Genomic DNA, 13,571 nt, shown 5'->3' on the forward strand with positions numbered 1-13,571 from the left:
TAAATTGTATTTGCATATTATTGTTAAAAATTAAATATTAATTCATTTAAATTGTATTTGCATATTTCTGTTAAAAATTAAAATTATTTTCATATTAAAATTGTATTTTCATATTTTTACAATCACAGGCGGTTTTGTCTTAGGATCCGCTTGTGAAAATGATAGAGCACCACAGGCGGTCCTAAACAAAAACCGCTTGTGATACTATTACATCACAGGCGTACTGAACCGCCTGGGACATCACAGGCGGTTTTCTAACCGAACCGCCTGTGATGTAAAAATCCTACCGCTTGTATAGAGTCAAATTGTACTAGTGCCCTATGCTCGGGTGAGGGCAGTAGCACAGCAGCCCTGCCAGCCGAGACCAGAGCTAGGACAGTCAACCTTTGATTTTGCATCAGCAGCCGGTAGACATATCAGCGACCTCTTGAAGGGATTTCTAAGTGGTTGAATGAAAAAAAAAATATAAGAGACATTATCTTTATAAAGAGTCCGTCTCTACATAACTCTATATATATATTGTCTTTAACTATATTTATGATATAACTAATTTTAATATAGTTTCTTAGCTGTCTGTCGTACGTGAAAAACGTTATAAAAATATGTACGTATTGAATCTGTTTAATAATGTTGCTTGAGCGGCTGAGCCCTGGAGTCAAAGAGCATATGGTGTACGATTGACTAGCAATCGTATCCAGGTAGATGATTTTCCATTTACTGAAACTTTTATTGTATATGTAAAGCAAACTATTGAAAATATCTTCGCACCTGTGTTGTACATGCAATGAAGCAGAAAAGAAAATGAATTTAGCAAGTAATCATATTATTGGTGTGTACATATTTGTACATGCATGCCGATCTAGGATGAAGGTTCCATATGAACATGAATGCATCTCCATGCTCTGCATGGACGTTGTATTCGGCCTGTCAAGGTACGGAGCTCTGAAGACTGGGAATAACGACGCCGGCCGTAAGCGTTCAACTGCCATTCTTTCTTTTTTTTACTACCACATCGAGTAACCACTCAGTTAGCGCATGTACAATGATATGTATCTTGACGAAGACATAGTGTCTTAGCTCTATGTTCGAGACAGGAGATTAGCTGATTGGTCACTTTAATTTATTGAATGCTCTGATTGGTACAATAAATATGGTAAGACACATGTTTTATACATGACCACTGCATTATATTGTGTTTTAATTGTGTCTTATACTTGGAGTACCGTGTAGGTTGTACATGCCCTTAACAAAGTCAGTCAAAAGTCTTCCCTACAACCAAAATTGGACGACTAATTAATGCAACGAAAAATTGCTATTGCACTAGAAAACTACTAAAAAACATTGATATACCTTTTCTATATCCTTCCACAGAGCAGCAGGACTCGAAACTGGGATGTTAAGCTCAAACCGAGCAGCTTCTACCACCACAACACGTGTAACCGTAGCAATGTAAAACGCTACAACTAACTAGTAGTAGTGTATAGTTATCGGTCAAAGTTTCAGACTAAATCAGTCTATTTAGATTGTTGCAATCATAATCTATAAAAACAAAATATTGTAAAAATATTATAAATTGATACAGAATAAAGTTAAACGAATAAGCTGTATATATATAAAAAATCAAAAGAGAGCGGACTTTAAATCCTCAAAACTTGGCAGAATCATTAATTTATTATTTGTTGTTCCCGTTTGACCCGGCGTCCGGGCCGTAGAAAGGTCAAGTCGAAATAGAACCTTCTCCCATTTTTTTTAATTCTCCGTGGCATCAAAACGCGGCGAAGCAAAGACTCCATCGGCGGGCACGCACGAGCCACGAAGCCTCGAGCGCCGCCGCGTCCCTCTACTCGGCACACTCGGAAGTCGGAACGTCGGAAGGGGATCCGCAGAAGCACTCGCGTCGCCGCCTCTCGCCTATATAAATGCAGCCACCGCTGCGATCCGAGTTTCAATTCGTGCCTCCGGTCGACTCGTCGACATCATCAGATCAGCAATCGACCCTCTGGTCCAGGCGGTGGCTAGCTAGCGCAACGCCCATGGGGTGGGCGAAGAAGGCGGCAGTGGCGGAGACGACGGCGCGGGTGGTGGACGACAGGTCGACGGTGGACCAGGCGGTGGCGTACGTGCTCATGGCCGCCGCGCTCGCCGTCACCTACCTCGTGCACTGAGTTCTTCTTCACCATAGATCGATGGATCGAGATGGTTGTACAGCTCGCTACTGCTTGACATCGTTTCTTGTCTCGATTCGATGCATGACTCCATGTCCTCTCACCAAAAAAAAAATAATACAGTAATTGCCATCAAGCTCGCGTCGTGTCTCGATTTCACTCGTGTGTCTCGCAGCCACTGCTCCACTACGCGGCGCCAACTGGTGTCTAATGGCCACGCCTGCCGTACGGGCACTATCGATGAGGACACGAGAACCCCTCTCTGTAAATTATTTAAGCTAATTTGTTATCTTCAGTAGAGCGTCGTTACACAGGAACATCAGTCTTCTGCCATCCTTTTCCTTAAGTGTGCTGGCGATTAGGTCTCTAAACATTGTTTCAATACCATTTTAGCCCAATCAACTGTGAACAGGACGTGGTTAGGGTTAGCTGGTGCAGCCTTGCCACCGTACCGGCATGGTCTTGCCACATGGCCGCCTTCTCGTCCTCGCCGCGTCGTGCTACGATAATGTCGTGCCACGTGGACGGTACTCTGGCAAGGCCACATCTATAGATGTACAGAAAGCACAAAGCGCGATAGCTCGGTTCGAAGCATGTTTTTTGGCCCGGTACGAGCAGTGGTGGACCCAGCTGCTATGATTAGGGTGTGTCAGAAAAAATATCAAGAAAAGAAACAAAAAAATAGAGATTAGCAAGACTCGAACCTTAACTGCTAGTCCAAAAAATAACACTTACACCACTATACTAACTACTCTAATCTAATCTTAGGATGTGTCGTGGCCCATATGGACCACCTGCTAGGTCCGCCCCTGGGTACGAGCCCGGTCCAACCCGCTTTTATACGGGCCCGAGCGGCCCGATACGAATAAGCGGGTCAGGCTCGGACAGGAATCTAAGCACGGCGGGCTAGCCCGACACGGTCCGTTTACCTCTAAGTCCGTTAAACCCGTTTTTTACACTAAACTGTGCTTACCGGACCGTTTAGCCCGTTTTTTGCCCGGTTTTTTTCGTGCTTAACGGGCCTGCCCGGCGGGCCAGACTCAGACAGGGAAGCGATCCCACGGGCTTAGACGACCTGGCCCAGTTTTCTAACCGTGCCTAGCGGGTCGGGCCCAAAACAGGTCGGGCTTCACCGGGCCCGAGCCGGGCGGCCCGTTTGGCCATCTCTAGCCACATCAGCTAACCAAGTCCTATTCACAACTAATTGGACTAAAATGACACTGGAACAATATTTAGGGACCTTATCGACTGTTCTAAGAGTTTAGGGACTAGCTTGATACACCTAAACAAGTTTAGGGATCGTCAACACACTTTATTATTTTTCTTGCTATAATACTTAACATTATTGCGGGACTAAATAGGTTGATTCATTTAAGTAAGTTAATATAGCACGACCCATAATAAATGCTAGGGAGTCAACAGATTATTCCGGCATTGCTAGTTGACAAAGACTTTGACCAATTTAAAGATGGACTTAGTTTACATCTGTTGTGAAGTTAAAAGAAAAAGAAAACTGGCGTGCCACGCGTGCTCAATACCCAAACATGCTCATGGCGAGACAGACCGACGTTACGGTGTGACTGGACGTGATGTGATGTGACACTGCTGTTTGATGGTAATCAGTGTTGACAACCGTTTGGTTTGGCTTCTGCACCTATACCAAGAGTAGACACCTCTGTTCAAAAAATATAATCTCACAAACCTCATGTATGCTTGCTTAGGAGACATGTCCCTCCTTTACATGCACGGACGCAGACCTCCGAAATGACTGTCGTCCAAGCGCTTATCTTGCTCGTGTGAAGGATGTGCAATTCGATTTTTTGGGACTTGATGTATACCCATACCAAGGGTACCTAAGATCACTCTAAAAGCTTACTCTAAGAAAATAGCACCACCAGCAAAATATAGCCAAGGCCGAAGGCAACCCAACCTGGTCACCTCGACCAGAACAACCCAAACCATAATAGCCTCGACCTATCACCCTAACTATGTGGGTACCTACTAGAGCTATTCTGACCAAGTCATCCTGACCAAAACTACCATGTCCTAGTCACCCTAACTAGGTTGGATCCCTGATCATAGTGATCCCGACATGCCCCCCTCGGCTAGGTCAACCTCGTCCTTGGTCACCCTAGGTGATCCCGACCTGGTCACTTCGACTAGGTTAGACCCGACCTGGTCATCTCGACTAGGTCGCCACCGATCCTAATCGCTCTAAGGTAAATCAATCTAGGTCATACAAACCTGATAAGACTTAATGGTATCATGGCCCAGAGTCCGAAGGTACCATGAATCTCCATGTAGGGCTAACACATTTATGGTATTTTGACCGCTCAACGCACGCTCCTGACTAGGTGTGAGCAGGATAAGGTAGATACAGTACGAAGGATGTTGGAAACATATATGTCCAACCACTCGACTCTTTAAAGGATAACAAGAACCTATAGACCATGATGGGCCTCACCATAGGTGTAAGGCGATCAAACGCCCTAGATAGTACTTAAGTAGGAGGGAACTCTAAGATGAACCACCCATATGGCTCCCTCAGAGACGCCGCTTCATATAAGGGCTCCGAAGACCCCTCTGCAAGACACAATTGCCCTAGGTATGTTCAGTTCAGAAGTGACAAGACCTTGAAAGCCAGACACACCAACAATGGCAACCCTTCGGAGCATATAAGAGCATAAGACAACTTACGACCCGTAGGCAGGGGATGACTCATCCCATCGATTTTTCTATGTAACTCAGCTACCTACCCCCTCAACTATATAACGGGGATATGACCTCCTACAAGGGGCATCATTTCATCGGACAAAGTATCCAGTCGACACACAAGCATGAGTGCCTAGGCTTCGCCTTATAACGCACCCAAGCAAGCAACAAATACTTCACCATACTGGACGTAGAGGACATCCTAGAACCAATCTAACATAGCGTCAATGTAGCGAAATGACATTGTTGTACTCCTCAAATACTAGGGGCGTCTATGTAATAGGAAGGGGATAAAAATATAATTTCATACGAAGATGCACCTGAACTAGCTCACACAAATAGATGAACAATAATGTTTAGGAAGTCAATAATTTACAAATTTCAAATGTGGCGTTGAAGAGCCTCCGAAAGTATTAATTTATCGAAACCCATGTATTAAGAATAAGTATATTTTGCGTTCAAGCATTCATATACTTCCTCACATGTATATATAAACTAGTATAATGCTCGTATGTTGTGATGGCACACTAATCATATTTAATGGTATATAGTGGTGCGATATATGTATGACATGCGAGTCCCAGTGGCAAGTTGGCGTAATAAACTCTCCCCACAAAAAATTTAATTTAAAATTAAAGGTACCCTCTTCACAAAAAATAAATTTAATGCACGCTAATGTGATGGGCTATCTCCACAAAAAATAAATTTAATTTAAAATTAAAGTAGAAACTTTCAAGAAAAAATAAATTTAAAAATTAAAGTAGACTATGACCCGTATACCAGATATTAAACTACTTGCACTTTATCTTAGGCAAAATGCCAAGAATGATATGAATTGAAAATAAGATATGTCCTTTTTTTTATAAGTAGCTCGGTCGCTCATCCTCCTTCAGCTAGAGAGGTGGTACTATCTAGATCTTTATGTTGTGTTGGGCTTAGGTGTTTTCTCACAACCCATCTATTAAGTAGCAACCCACATTAGGACTGAGGGTTAAATTAGAATAAATATAAGAACTTTTTTTTTGCAAAGAGACGACACTGGAAACCAAAAAACTAATGCTTTAGGCTGTTTCCGGTAGCTCTTCTATCATATCCTTTATCACGTACCATATTTCAAACTTCACTCTACAAATATTGTGTCCCCTGTTTTATAGGGTCCACTGGAAACAACTTTATAGGAGCAGAAAAGAGAAGAGAATAGATGGAAAGCTTTGACTTTTGGACTTGTAATCAATCAAATGACATTCACTTTTTGAATGATTATCTTATTTCACGTAGATAGGCAAAACTCTTTTATAACAAAAAACTTTGAAGGAGGATTTTATCATCTTTTTCTCAAAATTTAGACAGATGCCCAAGCGCGCACAAGAAAACTTGGCAGAAACCTCTAATTAATTTATTTGTTGTTCCCGTTGGAGTTGGACCCGGCGCCCGCGGCCGTAGAAAGGTCAATTCGAGACGGAACCTTCTTGGAGATTCTGTTGTGGTTGTGGCATGAAAACGCGGCGAAGCAAAGGAAAGCAGAGAGCGTCCGGATCCCCACGTGCCTCGTCGCTCGGCAGCCGTCCCGGCATCAAGAATTCAGCATCCACCGGCTGGCACCCACGAAGCCTCGAGAGCCGCCACCTCTCCCAGGCCCCCTACTCGGTCTCCTCTCGCTATATAATGCATCCACCGCACCGATCCGAGCTTCAATTGCCCTCTCAGGTCGGCTCATCAACATCAGGCCATCCACCAATTCACTCCGACAGCTAACACGTTTGCCGCCGATGGGGTCGTCGGTGAAGAAGGCGGCAGTGGCGGAGACGACGGCGCGGGCGGTGGACCAGGCGGTGGCGTACGTGCTCATGGCCGCCGCGCTCGCCGTCACCTACCTCGTGCACTGACCACCGCGCGGTGAACTCAAGTGCCAATTTTGATACATCCTACGGAAAGGAGGACAGACAAGCTGGAGATGACGTACTATGATTCAATCGCAGCGGAGGATTCGACTATCTAGGGTCGCCACCGTACTTCTTATCGATCTCAACCAAACCCTTCGTTATTGTAAAAAAGATGTACTACAGATCTTCTATAACGAACAGTGCTCATGAGGGCAAACATGTCATGCACTCATGCTCTAGGATAAAAGAAAAGAAATGTCGTTGGAGATCTTCCATGCAATGGATAGTGTTCGTGAGTGCTAACAGTACGTGTGCTCGGTCATGAGGCCTGGACAGCTATGTTACCCGTGTCAGGATACGGATACGCGATACGTCGATACCCCGATACGCCATTTCTCAAAAAACACCGATACGTAAATATATATTATAAATAAAAATAAATAGCAGGATTATTAGCGACGTGAAAACTACCTTCGCTGCCACCGGTCTCAGTAGATGCAGAAGCAGAAGCATTTGAACTCGTTGGCCGCTGCCATAGGATCTAACAAGACCAGAGTTATAGCAGTCAACAGATTGAGAAGCAAGGAGTTTGAGAAGCAAGAAGGGAAGATAAGAACACAGACCCACAAAACACACCGACGTCGATCTGTGGATCGATGAGCGTCACTGTGACACGGATCGACGACAATGGCCATAAACCCACAGTTTGGCAGCGGCAGCTACAGACCCACCAATCATCAGGCGACAACTCCAATCGGCGACTGATGACCACAGATCGACTGCGGCAGCGGTCACAAGCCCACGGCTCATTAGGCGGCGACTCCAATCAATGAATGGCGGCCACATACTTCGTGGCGGCGGCACCAATCAGCGGCTGGAAGGCTGATAGCCACAGACCTTGCTGCGCGCCGGCGACTGGCAAGCTGACGGTCACAGACCTCGTGACGCGCCGACGGCTGCTCCAATTTGTGACTGACGGGTGACGGCGACCACAAACCGGCTAACTGCAGCGGAGGCGACCGGACCGACAAACTGCAGCAGAGGCGGCTACAGACCGACGAACTGCGGCAATTGGGGACGCGCAAGAGGAGGCAGGGAGGCGGCTTTGGGCAGTGGTTATGCGATACAGGAGCACGAGTGTATACTATGAACTAGGGTTGGGACGTATCCCGCAGGTATCGGAGAGGTATCCATGGAGTATCCGTCTTTTTTTATTTATTTAAATCTGCAAAAATATCTGATACGTATCCGGAAGTATCCGAGAGGTATCCGTATCCGATACAGTATCCGACACCGGTACATGAGTTTTGTGAAGTATCCGCGCATCATAGCTGGACAGTTCGCTCTACGATTTTAAGACATCTTCAAGAGAAACTCCTATAATTAGGACCTCAGAAGCTGAATTGGATCTGATTCAAATTAACCCGGATCAACATTTTCTTCTCAACTCCAACACCAACTCCTAAACTCACGTGGTAGTTGAGTCAGTGAGATTAGCGGCACGGTTCCATCTCCGTGTCATGCGTATAAAGCTTCCTCCGTGTGCCTTCAGCTTTGCATCACGGGAGTTAGGTACAGGACGCATGAAAGACTTTCCACGCCTGAAAAATCGTTGGATGCAGAGGAATAGGTCTGCTGACTGGGATGCTATATTTAGCACATGTGATCAGGTGCTATATCCATTTCATGAAAATTTATAAAATAGTAACTTTGTTAAAAGCTATTTTGAGACATCAACTCCTATATTTAAATATAGTACCTGACTTAAGTCCTCTCTTGTAGATGCTCTTAGAGACCATAGATAGCACAGGTCCTTTATGATATGTTTTAAAATCTATCCTATGACTAAAAGAATAATAGTACTAATGATATATGTATACTTCACACGTTCTTCACACGTTCACTTCACGGTTCCGCTGACCACGGCCGCCCAGCCAGGCAGAGGCAGTTCACGAACTCAAAACAAGCAGTCCAAGGCGACGACCTCTCGGTCTCGGAAACTAAGGCCCTTTTTAGAAACAAAGTTCTTGAGAACCATAGTTTTTGAAATATTACATTACACTTTAATAATGACAATACTACAGTTTTAAAAACCAAAGTTGAAATCTAATTTTAGAATACTCTAAAATATCTAAGTACTTGTATTACTTCAGTTTAAAACAGAGATTTTAGCTACCTTATTACCAAACAACTTTGTATATATAATACTGAGTATTCTTTCAAAACTATGAAAAACTTTACTCCTAAACACCACCCTAAACTTCTTCCGGACCACGTTGAACAGACCAGACGGGCAACAAATATAATGGTTGTCTGCTCCAAGGGGGAAAAAATGACAGGGTCCAAGTAGCAGGAACCTTCTTTTTTCTTGCCTCCGAATGGAACATTCCACCACGGCTGAGCCAACACGCAACACGTGACGTGAATGACTGAACGAGAGATCCTCTCCGGTCAAAAGACAAACAAAAAAACACGTGAAGGAGATACAACTACAAAAGTGCAATGGTCAGCATTGGAGTGACACAATAAGCGCCGTCGTCGTCAGTGGATAAGCGTGGAGGAATTCAAAGCATCGACCGTTTGCCGAAAGCGAGCGAATACGAAACGTTTACTCGTAGTATAGTGAATTTCGTCGGGTTTCATGGCAGGGAGCAGAGATAGAACTAAATACCATTATTTTACATATGTTTTCTTTAGATATCGTGAATAATAACGACGGAAAGAGACTCGTGAGTACTAGCCCCTTAATCGAGCCACCTCACCGAAAGTGAAGTCTCTAAACCTTATTAGGTTGCCGGATTCGTTCAAGTACTCGATTTTATCTTTAATTTACTGCATCTAAGACCTGTTTCAAACCTCTACAAATAATTATTAGTCGACTAATGAATTGTTAGCTTGTTTTACCTGAATTAGAGCAGCTAACAACTAATGGCTATTTAACAATTATCTGGTTCATTAGCTGATCGGTTCTAAACCTCTCAGTTAATTTTAATTGTTCACTATTAGTTTTATAGGTTTAGAACAGGTCCTAACTATTACCACATGATATCGTTAGTCTCCTTGCCTTAAAATTTACCAAATGATATCTTCTGTCGGATTGCTTTGGCTTCATCTTCACCTACGATTTTATTAGGCTATGTCCAATCTATAGTATCATACATATTTAGGACATGTCATATAAGCATTTTTGATGATGCGGCAAGAGAGTTAGGAGAAGAGAGAAGAAAGTTGTATCTTGGTGGAGATACTACTTGAGCACGAGGTTATATGCATTGAAATTTTAATCATTCAAGTGGTCTCCATCTCATACTCTTGCCTATACTAGCATTTATTATTCTATGTAGCATAAAAATAATATATGATATCATGTATTGAAGTAGTTGTATCTTATGTAATTTCATATGATATGATATTTTTGGATATTTTGACAAGATATAATAGATTGGAAATAGCCTTCGTATGTGCAAACTTTTTAAAAGGTACACGATGACATCTCTTCTATCTAGAAAGATTTTTAATTTTTTAATCTTTTTCTAAATTTTATTTTTAAAATGATATTACTTATTTTTTTAATAAAAACAAAATTGGTAGAATTTTAGTAAAATAAGATTTTTAAAAAGAATAAAATTAAAAACTATAGAAATGATGATCCCTCCTCGATCAACGTCGCCATCATCTCATTTCACACGAATTTTTTTTTTGCAATTTAGCCTTTTTCAGTTTTATTTTCACCAATATGTCTTTTCTAATTTTATTTTCACAAATATGAGATGTGATGAAGACAGAATATGTCCTTTCTACATAATAGGGGAGATATCTTTGGGCCCATCGGTATGGCTGAATTAAGTGCAAGGCTATGTCAATATGATTAAATAGTTAATCATGATATAATTAAAGTGTTAGTCATAATTTATAACCCACTACAAGATCGAGTGAAATATTGAATATCGTACGGCAAATCTTGCCTTGAGTTTGATGGATATCGCCTTGAGTTCGACCGATATCGTATGACAAAAAGATCAAAATATATGCATATTATGGTTTAGTTGTTATGATCTTTTATATGTACATAGGATTCAATACGTGTTGCTAAGCACCGCTATTGACTAATGGCTCAAAAATAGTTTTCACTTATGGTTGTCTGCTCATGAACCTAACAGGACATACACTTAAGTTGAAATGGTTGCATAGATGACTGGCTCTAGTGTAAGTGGAAAATTGTTGAACATATGTCCGAGACAATTATGATCCATAAGATCCTAATTGACCTTTAGAATAAAAACACATTAGCAATGATCTATATATATATATATATATAGGGAAGAGGTAATGGAAGCCCCAACCAGGACGCGGTCGACCCAGCACCCGCGTGCTTGCGTCAGCTATGTAGTCGACAGCCAATAATCCAGGACGATAAGCGTAAGGCAATATACAAATGCATATATATATATGGATAAAGATGCGTAAAACATGCATAAAGGAATCTTTTGACGCCCGAATCACGTGGAATGAATATGACACTATGGACAACGTTTACGACTGCATAATGACATGTACTTGACAGCATAAATCATGCAGTATGTGGTTCTGGTTCTGGCTCGGGCGGATTCCAGCGTAAACCGTGAGTTAAAACAGCGTAAATGAGTACGAAATTTAGCGTAAATCCTATATTTGTTTTGTAACAGCAAACGGGGCCTAAAATTACGGTGTGAAAATCGCGTGCAGCCGATCGTGCGCGGGTCCTGGCTCAGGCCGATTCCAGCGTAAACCGTGAGCTAAAACAGCGTAAATGAGTACGAAATTTAGCGTAAATCCTATATTTGTTTTGTAACAGCAAACGGAGCCCAAAATTACAGCGTGAAAATCGCGTGCAGCCGATCGTGCGCGGGTTCTGGCTCGGGCGTATTCCAGCGTAAAACGTGAGCTAAAACAGCGTAAATGAATACGAAATTTAGCGTAAATCCTATATATGTTTTATAACAGCAAACAGGGTCCAAAATTACGGCGTGAAAATCGCGTGCAACCGATCGTGCTAGGGTTCTGGCTCAGGTGGATTTACTCATAAAACGTGAACCGAAATAGAGTAAATGAATACGAAATTTACGTAAATTATAGACCTATTTCGTAACAGCGAATGGGGCCCGAAAATTACAGCATGAAAATTGCGCACGTTCGATCGTGCACGGATTCTGTCTCGTTCAAATTTCAGCGTAAAACGTGAACCAAAACAGCGTAAATGGGTACAAATTTTAGCGTACATCATCAATTTATATCGTAACGACGAATAGGGCCTAAATTACGGCGAGGCGCGGGTCGAACTCCTCCAGGCAGCGGGATGATGCGGGTGGGCACGTTCTCCGACGACATGATGACGACGAGGATGTCCCTGAGCGCCGCCGACTCCTTGACGCGCTTGAGCAGCTCGTACCCAGTCATCTCAGGCACCACCGCCTTCCTGCTGTTGTTGGCCTTTGGCGCAGGGGACGGTGCCACAGACGCTGGAGCGGCAGCGGCGGTGGCCATCGCAGAGACGGACGGGACAAACGCCGTTGCCATCGGGCCTAGGGTGCGCTGTCGCCGTCCGTCCGCTTCGAGAACGCCGTCGCCGCTTGCGCGCCCGCCTCGGGAGCGTCGCTGTCGCTTGTTCCTGGTGGAGCGCTGCCGTCGGTCGCCTGCCTCGGGGCGGCACCGCTGCTGGCCCCCAGGAACACCAGCGCTCGCACGCCCGAGGAAACCGCCGCCGCCACCGCTAAAACCTAATCCCTAGCGACGTGGGACTGGATAACTACGAGCGCGTGGGTGGGATCGTGGGCTCTATGCACGTAATATGCGGGACGAAATCTACGCGATGGCCCATAGATTTGCGTAAATTGTTACACAAATCAGCATAACTCGTATTATAATTTGTCGTAATCAGTTAGGTATAATAAGCCAAAAGGGTCTGGTACGGTCTGCGCACCTGATCGGTAGGTGATCGGGGCTTCCAATAGTTATACAGAGCTTAGGGCTCTAAATACTATATATATATATATATATATATATATATATATATATATATATATATATATATATATATATATATATATATATATATATATATATATATATATATATATATATATATATATATATATCATCTAGGCCACCGTTGTCTCTCTCCCTAAGGTTGAGGACGCTCAAGATGTTGACGTCGTTTCTCTCGCTACACATATGGTGCTAGCACATCGGTGTCACTATGATTCATTCCCACACGTGTGGATAGCATGAAGACACCGCTAATGCTGTTGCGGTACTGATCAGCAGTTGTAACACACCAAAATTTTATTTTTAGGATTTAGTAAAACTCTCTAAAGATTTAAAATTTAAAGATTCTTTATAATAAAATTATAAATTAAAACTATTTTTCTAAAATTTAAATAAATGTTAAATATAAAAACTTGACTGTGTTTGAATTATTTTTTTAAAATAATTATTATGCTAAAACATCTTTCATGAATTATTCATACTGAGTTATATGTATTGTTTTAAACATTTGCTTAATGGATAAATTAATTAACAAAAAATGCTTTGCTTTCATGTTGAATGTTTGTTTGTTACAATTTATGCTTGAAATAGAAAATTTAACTTAAGTCTAATTAGACTTGAATTTTGAATTTAAAATAGAAAGCAAAAATTAGAAATAAAATACAAGCTAATATAATGTATTGATGCATGTTTGGTTGATTTGTTCACGGCGTCCTTTAGGTAAAGTCAATACAAATTATTATATTATAATAAGATACTTAAGAAAATGTTCCTTTCAATTCGCGTG

The 13,571-nt window shown here is 42.5% G+C and overlaps 2 pseudogenes across 2 annotated transcripts; both read left to right on the forward strand.

Annotated features, from left to right (window-relative positions):
- Positions 1–1,952: 1,952 nt before the first annotated feature.
- On the forward strand, positions 1,953–2,297 carry LOC103630124 (uncharacterized; annotated as a pseudogene). Its single transcript, NR_157033.1, has one exon. The product of NR_157033.1 is annotated as an uncharacterized protein (transcript).
- Positions 2,298–6,574: 4,277 nt separating this feature from the next.
- LOC100275403 (uncharacterized) lies at positions 6,575–7,018 on the forward strand (annotated as a pseudogene). The gene has a single exon (NR_157034.1). The product of NR_157034.1 is annotated as an uncharacterized protein (transcript).
- The last annotated feature ends 6,553 nt before the right edge of the window (positions 7,019–13,571 follow it).

The sequence above is a fragment of the Zea mays genome, chromosome 6 (genome assembly GCF_902167145.1).
Source record: "Zea mays cultivar B73 chromosome 6, Zm-B73-REFERENCE-NAM-5.0, whole genome shotgun sequence".
NCBI lineage: Eukaryota > Viridiplantae > Streptophyta > Magnoliopsida > Poales > Poaceae > Zea > Zea mays.